This window comes from Corythoichthys intestinalis, chromosome 4 (genome assembly GCF_030265065.1).
Source record: "Corythoichthys intestinalis isolate RoL2023-P3 chromosome 4, ASM3026506v1, whole genome shotgun sequence".
In the NCBI taxonomy this organism is placed as follows: Eukaryota; Metazoa; Chordata; class Actinopteri; order Syngnathiformes; family Syngnathidae; genus Corythoichthys; species Corythoichthys intestinalis.
The window spans coordinates 9088758-9103190 of record NC_080398.1 but is presented as its reverse complement, the minus strand read 5'-3'; positions in this window follow the sequence as shown (position 1 = coordinate 9103190).

The following is a 14433-nucleotide window of genomic DNA, read 5'->3' as shown; positions in this document are numbered from 1 at the left end:
ATATATATATAGGAAAGTAAATTAATGCAATAACGCTTTTCGGCCACCAGGGAGAGCCTGCCCCCCCCCCCCCCCCCTAAAATCCGCTTATGAATGTGACATATTACAAAACAGACAGGAATGTTCAGCAAAATCAGAAATAGATACAAAAAAGTTATAATTGATTAAAAAGTATATTATTGATAAACTTGATATGTCTATAAACTCCACTTTGAAATGTTTACTTACTAAATTTCAAATGTGTTCTTCCCTCTTCTTTGTCAAATAGACTTGTCACTTGCCAAGTACAATAGTTGCATCGGTAGTACTACTTTTATTCAAGGGTGTACGTTTGCATAGGGACTGTAGGGACATAACACTACCAACTTTTTAGGATGCGCAAATTGTCTCCACAAACTTTTAAGGAACCATAGTTGCATTGTATAATGACTTCAGTTATATAAGTAATTTAGATTCTTCCAATGTGTGAAAGGATAGAATTGACTAGGGTTGGGCATCGTTTGAAATTTGGCGATTCCAGTTCCGATTCCGATTCCACCTTTCGATTCCGGTTCCTAACGATTCTAGATTCCGATTCTTTTGAGAGGCAGGGTAAAAAAAATACAGGGTCAAAAAAAATTTGCCTAGTTTATATTAAAGTCTTAACTTCTTGACGATTTTAAATAATTAAATAAACTTTTCAAAGGGGTAATTTTAACTTGCATATCAGTCTTTGAACTTGAGCAATTTTTTCCCCGCTTGGCGGTCAGGGCATCGAAAAGGAATCGAAATTTTAAAATTTCAACGATTCCGGAGGCATCGGAGTGTTAGACCTGGTTCCCATCGATGCTCGATGCCCAATCCTAGAATTGACCTTACCGTTATTAAGTGAATTATTTTCATTACGTTGACTTACATTTACCCCTTTTGACTTAATGAATGAGTCGGTCCATTTTTTCCCCTCAAGCGCATGTTGTCAACAACATGCCGCCTCCTAATATTAGATTTTTTATTTTTTTTTGCCGGCAGCACCAGCAGCCACTGCAAGTAATCTAAAAAGACGTCAATGTTATGAGGTGCGGAACATGCTACGAATTTTGCAACAGAAAGTCCGTCCTGCATCAGAGTTAGCATGATATTAAACTGTGAATTTTCTAACCTGCAAAACTTGAGTAGGAAGCTGCTTAGAGAGAAATGTCCTCCTTTATTTTTTTGTACGGCTAACTTTAATTAAAATTTGAGAAATGTAGTGAATCGAGGTTTACCCCCTTCTTCCCAATTGTCATTTTAAATTTTTATGTGGTCTTAAAGCAGTCTAAAGGAGCTTTCATTTTTTGTTGAGTTTGGCTGTGCTTGTGGACAAAAACAGTAGTGTTTTACCTGAAGGAAGACTCACTTTTTATTTATTTATTTTTTATTCCCTGGCTGAAGTTTTTTCAGACAGACAATGTTGAGTGGTCTTAACACAAATGGGTTTTTTTTTGCATTCCTGGATAGTTAAGAGACAATTAACAAGTTTGTATTATTGTGTATGTTAATATATTTGAAGTCATTTTGAAATATTGCAATTTAAATTCGCTAATAAAATCCAGACTTTTATTCTGGAGGTTTTCAAGATGTTTCTTTAGTAGTTTTTGAAAACAGGTTTGGATCCAACGGTGTTATCACCTGAACCAATACACATGAAAGTTAGTATAATTCAGTCCATTTATTTTGCATTGGTCATTTAGCCTATCAATTAATTGGGTTCATATTTGTAAGAAATGTTGTCCTGACCCCCGTTCACCAAATCTGTTTGGTCTTATTAATGTCACGTCCCCAGCAAAAAGTGTACATGCAGATTATGTTGTTATAACGTCCCTACCAATGTTGAGACCAAACCTACGCCCTTGCTTTTATTTATCCTTTTTTCCCCCCACAAATAGCTATACTTCAGTACAAATTGTTCTAGTTGTTGTTGTTGTAGTACTTATGCCACTTCTGGCGCATGATGAAAAGAGTCATAAAGATGTAAGATTTAAAATTAGTATGCACAATCATACTACTATATACGGATACAGCAGGGAAATGTGGAGCTGTTTCCTCACAATAAATCAAACACATTTCAAGAAAGCACACAATTAAAGAAAGAAATGTGTGTGCACTGTAAAACAGACATAAATGCACAGTAAAACATTTTTTTTTTTTTTAATTCTCTTCAATGTGGAGTGAGTAGGCTATGTTACCCAGAAACCAAATGTCCTACTAAGTAGCTGGTACTACCAGCTTTCTAAAAATACAGCTTCAAAGTGTCTAAACCGCAGTGATAAACACTTTTTGACCTTCAAAATATGCAAAACATGTCTAATTGGTTGAGATGACTAAATAAGGATAAAAAAATGGACTCTGTTCAACAACTCCTGGTGTACCGGTACTGCACCTTTTTCCTTCTACGGGCCAATTCAGATCTTATTTTCCAGACATAATTTTTCAACATCACCTTTGATCACTGTTTGTGTATTCACTAAATTTCCATGCAACCCTCTGGGAATTGCTTTCCACGTATTTTGTTAAATCATGTGGAGATGCAACATTATTGGTGTCCTCCATAAAAAACAGACAGTCAATGTGTCTATTTGTGTGGGAACCCTACACATGTATGTATTTAGTTCCAGACTGCAGTTGTCGGGGCACGCAAGTGTGCTGATTACATTTTGTCAGGTATACTAAAGAATTATTACAGTCTTATCAGTCTGATCTTGTGGTCTCCACTCGGACCGCGTCACCAGACGGGGGGCTGTGGAAAACACGGTCACAGATGGAACGGATAAAGTCCAGGCCGTTGTGTGTCAGTGGGATTGGAGCCCCAGCAGGAGAAGCCTTCCCTGGGGCAAGAATGGAGCCCGGCCTGGGTCAGCTGGCTCGTTGTTCGACGGCTGCGGGGGGAACAGGAGGGGGCATTGTCTGTGCATGTGTGTACATGGAGGAGTTTGTATGGGTGTGAGTGCATCGAGGAGTGGAGGGTGTCTGGCTGTCCTTAGGCTTGGCTGGGCAAGCACCCACATGCACTACTACTCTGAAACAGGATCCCTCACACACAACTAAGGGGATGATAATCATTGCTAGGGAAGATATTACATTCAAGTGACGGGAAAAATGACACAACACCATGTATAAGTAAAAATACTGGCACAAGTACTCAATTAAATGAAATAGAGAATAGCAATACACAGCAAGCCACTTCATGAGCGACTGGCTCTGTTTTCGACATTTTGTGGGAGGTATTTACTTAAAAGTAACAATGTTTTTTTTCTTTTTTTTTTTTTTTTTCTTTTTTTTTGTTAAAAATATATGATAGTCAACCGAGAGCTGGTACTAATATTTTGGATACATGAGATGGGTAAAACACCATCAACAGCTATACACTACTGCAAAATAAAACCACAATAATAAATTTTCAGTGGAACATTTGAAGATGTGAACACAGTCTTTCTCAGAAATCACTTTGACTTCTCTGTTGTTGATATCCCAACAAGAAACAAACTGAATGAAAATCACCTGTCCTAGAGTTCAGTTTCACTAGTGAGCCATCTGTATTGTGTATTCATGTGACAATAAAAAACCTTATAAATGTAACAGGTAATGTTGCAAGCAACAGTCTTAACTATAAAAGTTCAGAAGTATATAAAATACAGGATAATAAAACATAAATGAATGAATGTATGAGGTAATGGGTAACTTGGAGAATGCAAGAAGAAAACGTTGCTATAATGTCCGTAATTACCCATCAGTGTTGGGACACTTCGTTTTCCAGGCAAACTTGTTCAGAGCTTATTTTATACATTTTAAAATGACCAACTTCAGTTCATCCTTCATGATTAAAAATTCTGATCTAAATTCATTGTTCCCAAAATAAACTACTTGGCTTCGCCCCAAATCCCTGCCAATTGCGAGGCTTCACTGTACCCTCTGTCATTGTCAATCAAAATGGAGGATTACTGTACATACAAATGCTGGCAGGTTTTTTGTGTATGATACACTTTTTATATTGGATTTCTCATTCAGCTATGTCATCAAAGTGTACAAATCAATGAACACTTCAGAACTAGATAGATAGAATCCATTATAACAGCTTTCCAATCCATCTCTACTTCAAACTGGTTGAAACTAACAGGGCACAGCATATTGATTACTCAGGAAATGCATCACATGCAAATAAAGTTCCAAGCACTCCAGAACCAGCCAGTGACTCACACGGTTCAGACTACCAGCAATCGGATCGCCTAGTTCTCACTCACACATACACACACTCTAGCGTGAGTGTACAGTACATGCCAAACAGCCTCCCCGCTCCCTCTGGTCAGATTGGAACACCTCCTTCAGATAGTTTAGGCAAGTACAGCCCACAAATACACCTCATCTATGCTGAGGCAGCCAAGTATCAGACTGTGGGGATCTCCCTTCACAGTCATAGAAGATGAGCAATGTTGTGTAGAACCTATGCCAAAAGGATACCACATAATTGAAATGCTAAAAAAAAAAAAATGAATAAAATAAAAAAATGAATAAATAAAACCCCACACATAAACACACAAAAAAGTGTTTTAAAAGATGACAAAAAAGCTTGGCAGATGACAAGCATTTGAGGAAAGACCTGACCGCCAAGTGTAAAACTTTCCGGAAAGCCAGCTTGTTTATTTCCCGGGGGATGTGTCTCCAGGCGGCACAGTTTGTGGCAGGTGTTGTTGAACAAGCTATGGGAATTCCATAATTACATAACTCATAATTACATAAAATGAAAACAAAATGTGTGGTGCTTTTGAATGCTGCTCCCTTTCTTTATATAGAACATTTTTCCCCAACACTGAGGTTAATAAAAGGGCAACGTGTAGCACCACGCAGCAGTTTTCAAAGTCTCAAAGGACTTTTGTTTACCAGCCGAGGTTCTTGATCCACTTTGTCAACATTTCTCTTTTATTTTAGCAGAGTACCCGTCAAACCTGCCTCTTCAGGTTGTGCTCAGTGATGAAGCAGACAGCTGCTGACCTGCATGAATACCTCGCTGTTGATCATGCATGCACGCTGATGCTTGTCACCTGATTATGTTGCTGTGTTAGTTCTGCAAAGCCTTCACTCGGTAGTTCTCGGCACTATGACGAGAGTGCTGGCTGTCTTCCTGTAAATGAATGTTTTTGGCAGTTTAATCAACAGTCACTTTGTCTCGCCGATTAATTGATCAAGTGTTTTCTCAATAACATTATACTTTAATTTTCGTACTGACTTAAACACTACTTTTTTCCCTCATTTTGAATCCTGAGGCTTATAGTCCAGTGCGGTTTATCTGTTGATTTATATGGGTTAATAAGCAACACTTTATTTGACAGCGGCGTCATAAGACTGCCATGAGACCGTCATAATTATGACATGACACTGTCATAAATAATTAGCACAGAACATGAATTTTGATTGTTATTTACATCTGCAGCGCTGCAATACATGCTCGGAGGCATGTTGGATAACAACAGTGTTGACAGCAGGTGGCAGCCTAGGTTGAGTGTCTCCCCCAAGGGAGGGTGTGATGAGGCCGCTGTCAAATAAAGTGGTACAGATTAATATCTTTTGGTGTAAATATCCCATAATACAATGAGGAAAGCTTCAGCTTATAGTCCAGTGTGGTTTATCTATGAACAAATGCCGTTTTTGTGTCAAATTTGGTGGCTGCCGTCTTATAGTCAGGTGCGCCTTAAAGTCAGAAAATTACAGTAGTGGGTGACGATTAAACCAAACATAGTCTATTTCATTTTTTGATGAACAAGTCAATATTTCACCTTTTTATAGACTGACAGATAGACAGACAGACAGACAGACAGACAGACAGACAGACAGACAGACAGACAGACAGACAGATAGAATTTTACATCACGACTTCACAAAAAAAACTATTTCTTTCACAAAATTTAACATTTTGTTCAATAATTGTATTCTTTTAGTTTAGATACGATATCTCACATTTTCTCAATAAACAATTAACTCTGTTATGGTAAATTAAAATGTTCCTATGAAAATATCAAGATGTATTCACAATAAATGAATAAATAAATAAATAATTTTTATAGTATCCTTTTCTAAAATTTGTAACAACTTTTTTATCATACGTCATTATTCATTAAGAAATACTTAATTCTCATAAAACACAACGTTTTCTCATACCATGTTGTACCTAACCATATCTATTACTGTGGTGCTAATACCTGTACTTCCTCATACATTCCATTTTTTTTTAAACTGGTACATTTTTTCAAAATATAATTATGATCACCCAAGAAGCACCCATTCCTCCTCTTCTAAACGGCCACATTGTATACGCCATCTCCATATGTGAGAAGCTTCTTTGTTTTGGTAACTTACAGTATGTGATATTCAGAAATACACTACCTTTTCACTATGTTTGTATGATTCCCCTTTTTCACAATTCGCCAGCGTTCTTATCTTACTTTCTACACATATGCTTCTCATTGGCTGAGATGGCCTCATGGTTCGGGGTCTTAGCACTCCCCTGTTGCTTTGGTATGCACTTGACAGAAAAAAATATTTTTGATGAAGATTGACTTTTCTTTTAAACACCTAAAACAACAAGATATCCAACAAATATACCTCATATTGCCTTGATACGTCTCAAGATGAGATGCAACCGACCAAATAAGGTCGTCTGGCCTTTCGCCTTTATTGATGCAGTGGAAAGAAACATAAAAATAAATAATCATAAAAACATGAGTCATAAAATTGAGCACCTAACAAGAGAAACACAAATCAAGGTGGAGGGAACAGTTGCATGGCCAAAGGGGTGTTGGTGCTAAATATAGACATGGAAATGCTGAGTGTCACTCTGAAGTCTCACAAAGACAAAAAAAAAGAGTGGTTGAAGCAAATAACAGGATGGTGCTTGCTTGGATGATGCGCGGGAGTGTTCCCTACTTTTAGGCAAGGCGACCTGCTGATGACGTCTCTGGCTCTTGTTTCCTCACATGGGTGCACGTGTTGCCCTGGTAGTTCAGCTAAAAATGTTCTCCTTGTCTGCCAAACATTACCCGTGATTAACCTTGCTCGTCACTGGAAAAGAGAAGGTCCTATGGAACATCAACATGATGATGCAATGAATAGAGGATGAAAGCAGCTAAACACAGTTCTATTGACTCTAGCAGATCACAGATTGCATTTCAAATGGCGGCCTTTTGTCCAGCCGATCTTTGCCATTACCGCCAGCTTAGGCTTGTTAACACTTGGCATTGTTTCATGCACACATGGACAGCTTGTCACCCCGCTGCCCTCTGCCTTTATCCCTGGCCCCCCGCAGGCCCGAGCCCCTCTGGCTCATAGCGGCACACTCTGATAAGCTTCTGCTTCTCTGGCACCGCACAGGCTCATCTTCTGTTTCCCCCTTTCACCATTCATCTGCATACAGGTGGTCCTCCATTCTTGCACAGGGTGGCACACTTATGCTAAATAGTGCTCCATATGTCCAAATTGAAAACAGGGGTGGCAAACGTACTCTCATTCTGTACTTAAGTATAAAAGTACAGGCTCTGAAATGCACTTTAGTACAAAAGAAAAAAAAAAAAAAAAAAACGCACACAAATAGTTTTCACGCTTATTAAGGTACACAGAGTTTGTATTTATGTCACATGTTGTTGTTCTGTGAACACAAGTGTAGAGCTAAAACGATTACTCGAATAATTCGAGTAACTTGATTTTTAAAAATTGATCAGGGGATTCTCTCCGCCTTGAGGAATCGTTTAATTTTGCCAGCTCTAAGCAAGACGTTTTGCCCGGACTACTTTTAATGCAGCCCAACGCGCTAATGTCACGTGCGTTGAGAAAGAAGGGAGAGGCGATGGATATATTTGATTTCAACCACGCATGAATATAGAGGTGACGACAAAGAAGCAGAAAAATTTGACAGAACACCGGTCGCACGAAGAGGGCAATAAGCAGAGTATAGTGCTCTCCCGGCGGAGGGATGTGAGACAAGCCGCTGGTCGTCGGACGAGTCGACAAGGAGCATGTCAGCCACAAAATGCAAGCCACCTGGGTATAAAACGTGTGCCATGATCCCAGTATTTGACATAATACAAAACACGATGTTTACTCACTTCCTCGTAAGTCCAATGGTCCCACTGTTGTCGCACACTTGTTTTGGCCAGACTCGGGGTGAACAGGAACTTTCTGAAACCCAAAACGCTCACACACCTCTCCCTGGTGCAGCCACAAAAGCCTGCAGCCGTTTGGCTGTCGTGATGCGAAAAATAAACAAATTCATTTGCAAAATAAGCTGAATCCGCAGTCCATCGGCATGCTATAAAGCAATACTGTATTGTGAGATGCTGACCCGGGTGACGTCACATTCTGGAAGTAACTTATTTTCATGGCGCGGGATTCAACAATTTAATATATAAAACGATCGCTTCCATACACATCCAAGCATAAGCGGATTTTAAAGGGGGGCCAGGCCTGCCCTGGTGGCCGAAACGTGTCATTGCATGAAACTGACTTTCCAATATATATAAAAGTTGTAAAGCAATAAAACTGCAACAAAAATGAATGAAATGAAAAAAAAATTTTTTTTTAATAATGGGTCAAAATTACTTTTTGAACAGCTCATGTTACTAGCACCTTAGATGGTCATTTGCTTTGCATATAATTTTCAAAAAAAAAAAAAAAAGAAATTAGCGAAGGGCAATTTTATTTTTCAAATGATTTTTTTTCTTTGATTGGGAAATATATATATATTTTTTGATTGAAGCAACTTTTTTAGGGATTGAATGATTTAGACACAAATGTCTAACCCATAATATGAGCCATAATAAGAAAAATAGCTTTCACATGCATTTTTTTAAGTTCCAAATTTATTTTTGCATTCAAACACATTTTTTTTGTATTGAAGTGACTTTTTTTGATTGAAAATATATATTTTGATTGAAGCATTTTTTTTTCTCTGCCCAGGGGATACCATTTTTGACTGGGGTAACTACATTGGCACGACACCGGCGGGCGTACCATAATGATTGGATGACGATCTTGGCGAAAGGTATTGCCTAAGCACCCTGATTTAGAATTCCCCACAAGAATGATGGGAAACATAAAAACGCTCATTCATTCATTGTCAACTTATTATTATAAATACTCTTGTAAGTTAATTTTATTGCTGACACTGCATTTTGGGGTCATCAGCATGTTGTGCCCCCCCCCCGCCCTAAAAGTCAAACTATGCATCCAAGTGGTCCATTTCATTCCGGAGCATAAAACATGAAATATGGAATAAACATGCTTTTTGGTGTAATACGCACTTTAACGTTACTGTATCTTACTAACGTAATGTTAGCCCTGCGGAGGGCTAGGTTTCTATTAATTAAGACTACTGTCGACGCGTGGCTAACGGGTCTTTCATACAGGCTTTATGAAATCTTTAAAAACACAGCTCTGTAGAGTATTGAGGGTGTACAATAAAACCATAATCAAACTAACTGTCAATTTTAGCTCAATAGTCATTGATGGATAAAAAGCCAGGTAGCACTGGTGCCTAACGTGCTCCAATACAGCAGGTATCATACGTTTATTTTGAACACTGCAAAAACTGCAAAAACTCAAAATCCTATCAGTATTTACAATTAGACTTAAATTTAAAACTTAACTAGAACTTAAAAATTGCTTGACACAAATGAAACACGTGGGAAAAACACCTCACTTTTTAGTGATGTGTATTATCAAAGGTAATGACATTTTTAGGTAAGAAATGAGATTTTTTTTTTTTTTGCACAAGATCTTAAGTTTTTTGAGTGAACACATTGAATTTGTTTTTTTGTTCTAGTCACATCTGTGATGCAATTTGTGGCTGTTTTCAACAATGTACAGTGGGGCAAATAAGTATTTAGTCAACCACCAACTGTGCAAGTTCTCCTACTTGAAAAGATTAGAGAGGCCTGTAATTGTCAACATGGGTAAACCTCAACCATGAGAGACAGAATGTGGAATACCCCCCAGAAAATCACATTGTTCGATTTTTTAAGAATTTGTTTCCAAAATAGAGTGGAAAATAAGTATTTGGTCACCTACAAAAAAGCATGATTTCTGGCTGTCAAAGAGGTCTAACTTCTTCTAACGAGGTCTAACGAGGCTCCACTCGTTACCTGTATTAATGGCACCTGTTTTAATTCATTATCGGTATAAAAGACACCTGTCCACAATCTCATTCAGTCACACTCCAAACCCCACTATGGCCAATACCAAAGAGCTGTCAAAGGACACCAGAGACAAAATTGTAGACCTTCACCAGGCTGGGAAGACTGAATCTCAGGTAAAACGCTTGGTGTAAAGAAATCAACTATGGGAGCAACTAATAGAAAATGGAAGACATACAAGACCACTGATAATCTCCCTCGATCTGGGGCTCCATGCAAGATCTTACCCCGTGGCGTCAAAATGATAACAAGAACGCTGAGCAAAAATCCCAGAACCACACGGGGGGGACGTAGTGAATGACCTACAGAGAGCTGGGACCACAGTAACAAAGGCTACTATCAGTAACACAATGCGCCGCCAGGGACTCAAGTCCTGCACTGCCAGACGTTTCCCCCTGCTGAAGCCAGTACACGTCCAGGCCCGTCTGCGGTTCGCTAGAGAGCATTTGGAAGATCCAGAAGAGGACTGGGGGAATGTGTTATGGTCAGATGAAACCAAAATATGACTTTTTGGTAGAAACACAGGTTCTCGTGTTTGGAGGAGAAAGAATACTGAATTGCATCGGAAGAACACCATACCCACAGTGAAGCATGGGGATGAAAACATCATGCTCTGGGGCTGTTTTTCTGCAAGGGGACCAGGACAACTGATCTGTGTAAAGGAAAGAATAAATGGGGCCATGTATCGAGAGATTTTGAGTGAAAATCTCATTCCATCAGCAAGGGCATTGACGATGAGACGAGGCTGGGTCTTTCAGCATGATAATGATCCCAAACACACAGCCAGGGCAACAAAGGAGTGGCTTCGTAAGAAGTATTTCAAGGTCCTGGAGTGGCCTAGCCGGTCTCCAGATGATCAACCCCATAGAAAATCTGTGGAGGGAGTTGAAAGTACGTGTTGCCCAACAACAGCCCCAAAACATCACTGCTCAAGAGGAGAGCTGCATGGAGGAATGGGCCAAAATACCAGCAACAGTGTGTGAAAAGCTTGTGAAGAGTTACAGAAAACGTTTGGCCTCCGTTATTGCCAACAAAGGGTACATAACAAAGTATTGAGATGAACTTTTGGTATTGACCAAATACAGTACTTATTTTCCACCATGATTTGCAAATAAATTCTTTAAAAATCAAACAATGTGATTTTCTTGTTTTTTTCCCCACATTCTGTCTCTCATGGTTGAGGCTTACGCATGTTGACAATTACAGGCCTCTCTAATATTTTCAAGTGGGAGAACTTGCACAATTAGTGGTTGACTAAATACTTATTTGCCCCACTGTACATCTAAAATAAAAACATTGATTGTCTAAAAATGGTTCAATATTAGGTGAAATGACTTGTTTTCTCATGCAAATTTATCATTGCTCTTTACCTAAAAAAATATTTTATCCGATTTCTCGATTAATCGATGGAATTTTCAGTAGAATATTCTATTACTAAAATATTCAATAGCTGCAGCCCTACACACCTGTAACTCAAAAAACTTTTGTGTCAAATATTTCTTTCTTGAAATGATTGATAGTGTTTTTCCGATAGACCCAACAAATATTTTTGTGTGTGTCAAAATCTGAGTACAGTAACACTGTATTTTTTTGGGTTTTGCACGATTTCTAATTATATATATGTTGCTTAAAGTGTTATAACTGCACAACACAGGTAGTTCACCCGTTTTTGTGTTTCCTTTTACATCATGTGTTAGCATCAAACTAAGCGGACTTTGACAGTAATAAAAAGACAATATTTTTATGTTTTTGTCTTATGTTGAGTTGGACAGTAAACCTCAACTGGAAGTGGCATTAGGCAGCTTGAAGCCTGGTTTAAAGAATTGTTGGCTATCATCCAAATTACTGCTTGACTAAAGTTTCCACTTTTTGCACTGTCGTAATGAGCCTCCAAATCATCTGAGTAGCAGCTCTTATATATTTAAAAACAAAAACATATCTCAAGGCATTTGTCCATAAAAGCACATGTATAAAATTCTACTGAAGCTGAAAATCTCACACACAAACTGTGGTATTTGTGTGTTGATATTGCCTTTACAAGGGCTAGTGGGTTAGGACATCAGCAAAATGGAAACCTGAGCCACCATTGAATATCAGTGGCCCATGGACACCTCAAGTTATGGCTTGCAAAACTTGACCAAAGAAATTCGTAGGTTAGGACTAGGAGTGGGAACCTCTTGGTACCTTACGATACGATACGGTTTGCGATGCAAAGCTCACGATAACAATGATCTGACGATATGGCGATACAACGATTATCGATATATTGCTCAGGAAATCATTCTAGGATATTCTACAAATCACTAATAAACAGAAAAACAAGCTTCTGATGTGAATTGGAATGAGTTTATCACTAGTAGACGTCCAATCCATTTGAACTGGGAGGGTGGCAGCAAATGAACATTCGTTCATGTGCCGCCATCCCTCCCACTTCAAAAGGATTGAACGTCTATGGCCATCAGTGGCAGCCAACGCCAGGCAATGAGGTAATTTTGGGCCATTTAAGGTCATTTACCTGTTGATTTTCAGTTACTTCCTGTTGATTTTGGGGTATTTTATGGGTCACTTCCTGTTTATTTTGAGTTACAGAACAGGAAGTGACCTGGGAATCACCCAAATGAATAGGCAGTGACTCAAACTCAAAAGGAAATGACCCATAAATGCCCTAAAATGAACAGCAAGTGACCAATAAATGTCATGAAAATCGGACAGAATGACTGTGAATGCTCTGGTTTTGAATGAACGAACGTTCCCAGTCCAAATGGATTGGGCGTCGAGCACCGTCAATGCAGCCTTAGAGTTAACTGACACATTATTGTGGTGGAAGATTTTGATAGCAACTTGTTGAATCCTTTTTATTTATTTATTTATTTATTTATTTAAGATATTGACACCTTTTTAAAACGATATCTCGATTCTTGGCAGGAGCCTATAGATAACCTTTTGGGATACAAAGTATCACGATATATCACCATTTCGATATTTTGTCACAGTCCTAGTTAGGACACATGAAACTCAAGGTACCACACATGTAGACCTAGAGGAAAAAAATAATCAGGTACGAATTCGCAATTTTCTACTTTCCATCTCTGTAAATAAACATGATCGGTGTTTTTATTTACATTCAAGCAGTGCTCAACACTGTGTAACATACTGTCACATTTCGATAAAGTTGAAAAGTCTTGCGTCTGTGAGTCGTCAGGGGGTAAATGAGCCCCTCCCCACCAACTGGCTAACACTGTCTCACTATTCAGACCAAAGAAATCATTAACCTGGCTAGTCCACAGACACACTTCGCTCGTTCGCTCCCTCCTCGCCAGTCCTGTCTTCCTTTGTGTCTCCTGGGGACTTCAACACATGCTCATGCATACACACACAGTGGAGGGCACAAAAGCAGTGAAATATTTAACCATGTCTCTCGGCTGTCATTTGTTCTACTGTATCTCCTTCGTCTGCCCTCCTGTCTGTTCTCTCAGCTCATCTGTTGTCTCTTCTGTCGCTCCATCCTTCCCTATTCATCTGTTCACTCAGTAGTCAGAACATACCAAGTACATCTCGCACTGGTTACTTCCACGTTCTAATTGTTTCCTTTCCGGCTCCATTGTTTTATTCAAGCCCGCGTGGACCAGATATCTTCTTTTTCTTGTCTTTTTTCTCCTCTGAAAAACAAGAAAATACCGCAGGCAGTGTATTTGTCAGGAGAAAATCCATTACCCTCTTTCATCCTCCCTTTCTATTGTCCTCTTTATCTTTCTGTGTCTCTCTTGTTCCTTTCCCACCACACATCATCCTTGTCTCAGCCTTATATTCATTACCACAGTGCAAAATATCCCAGATGGACCGACATGAACTCGATGGGGGGGTGGAGTGCGAGTGGCCTACACGGTAGTGCGTGGGCTGCTCATGTACATCTATGCCGAGATGACTACTGTATGAGTGCATATGTTGCCAGGGATATACATCACTTGCGCCGTATGTCAGCAACCCTCAACTCTTCCATGAATCATAATTCTATATGGTTTCTTGACTAATATGTTATGCATTTTGTTAATGACTGATTTACACATGGACTGTCTACTCATCATAACATTAAATGCGATCAAAAGAAAAGTGAAAATGTTCTACATATTTATATGTCACAATTAATGAGCATTACCAGCAATTTTATTTATGTATGCTCCAAGGCTCAATCTGAATAATTTCAATTTAAATAAGATCAACGTTATAAGTGTAACGGGTA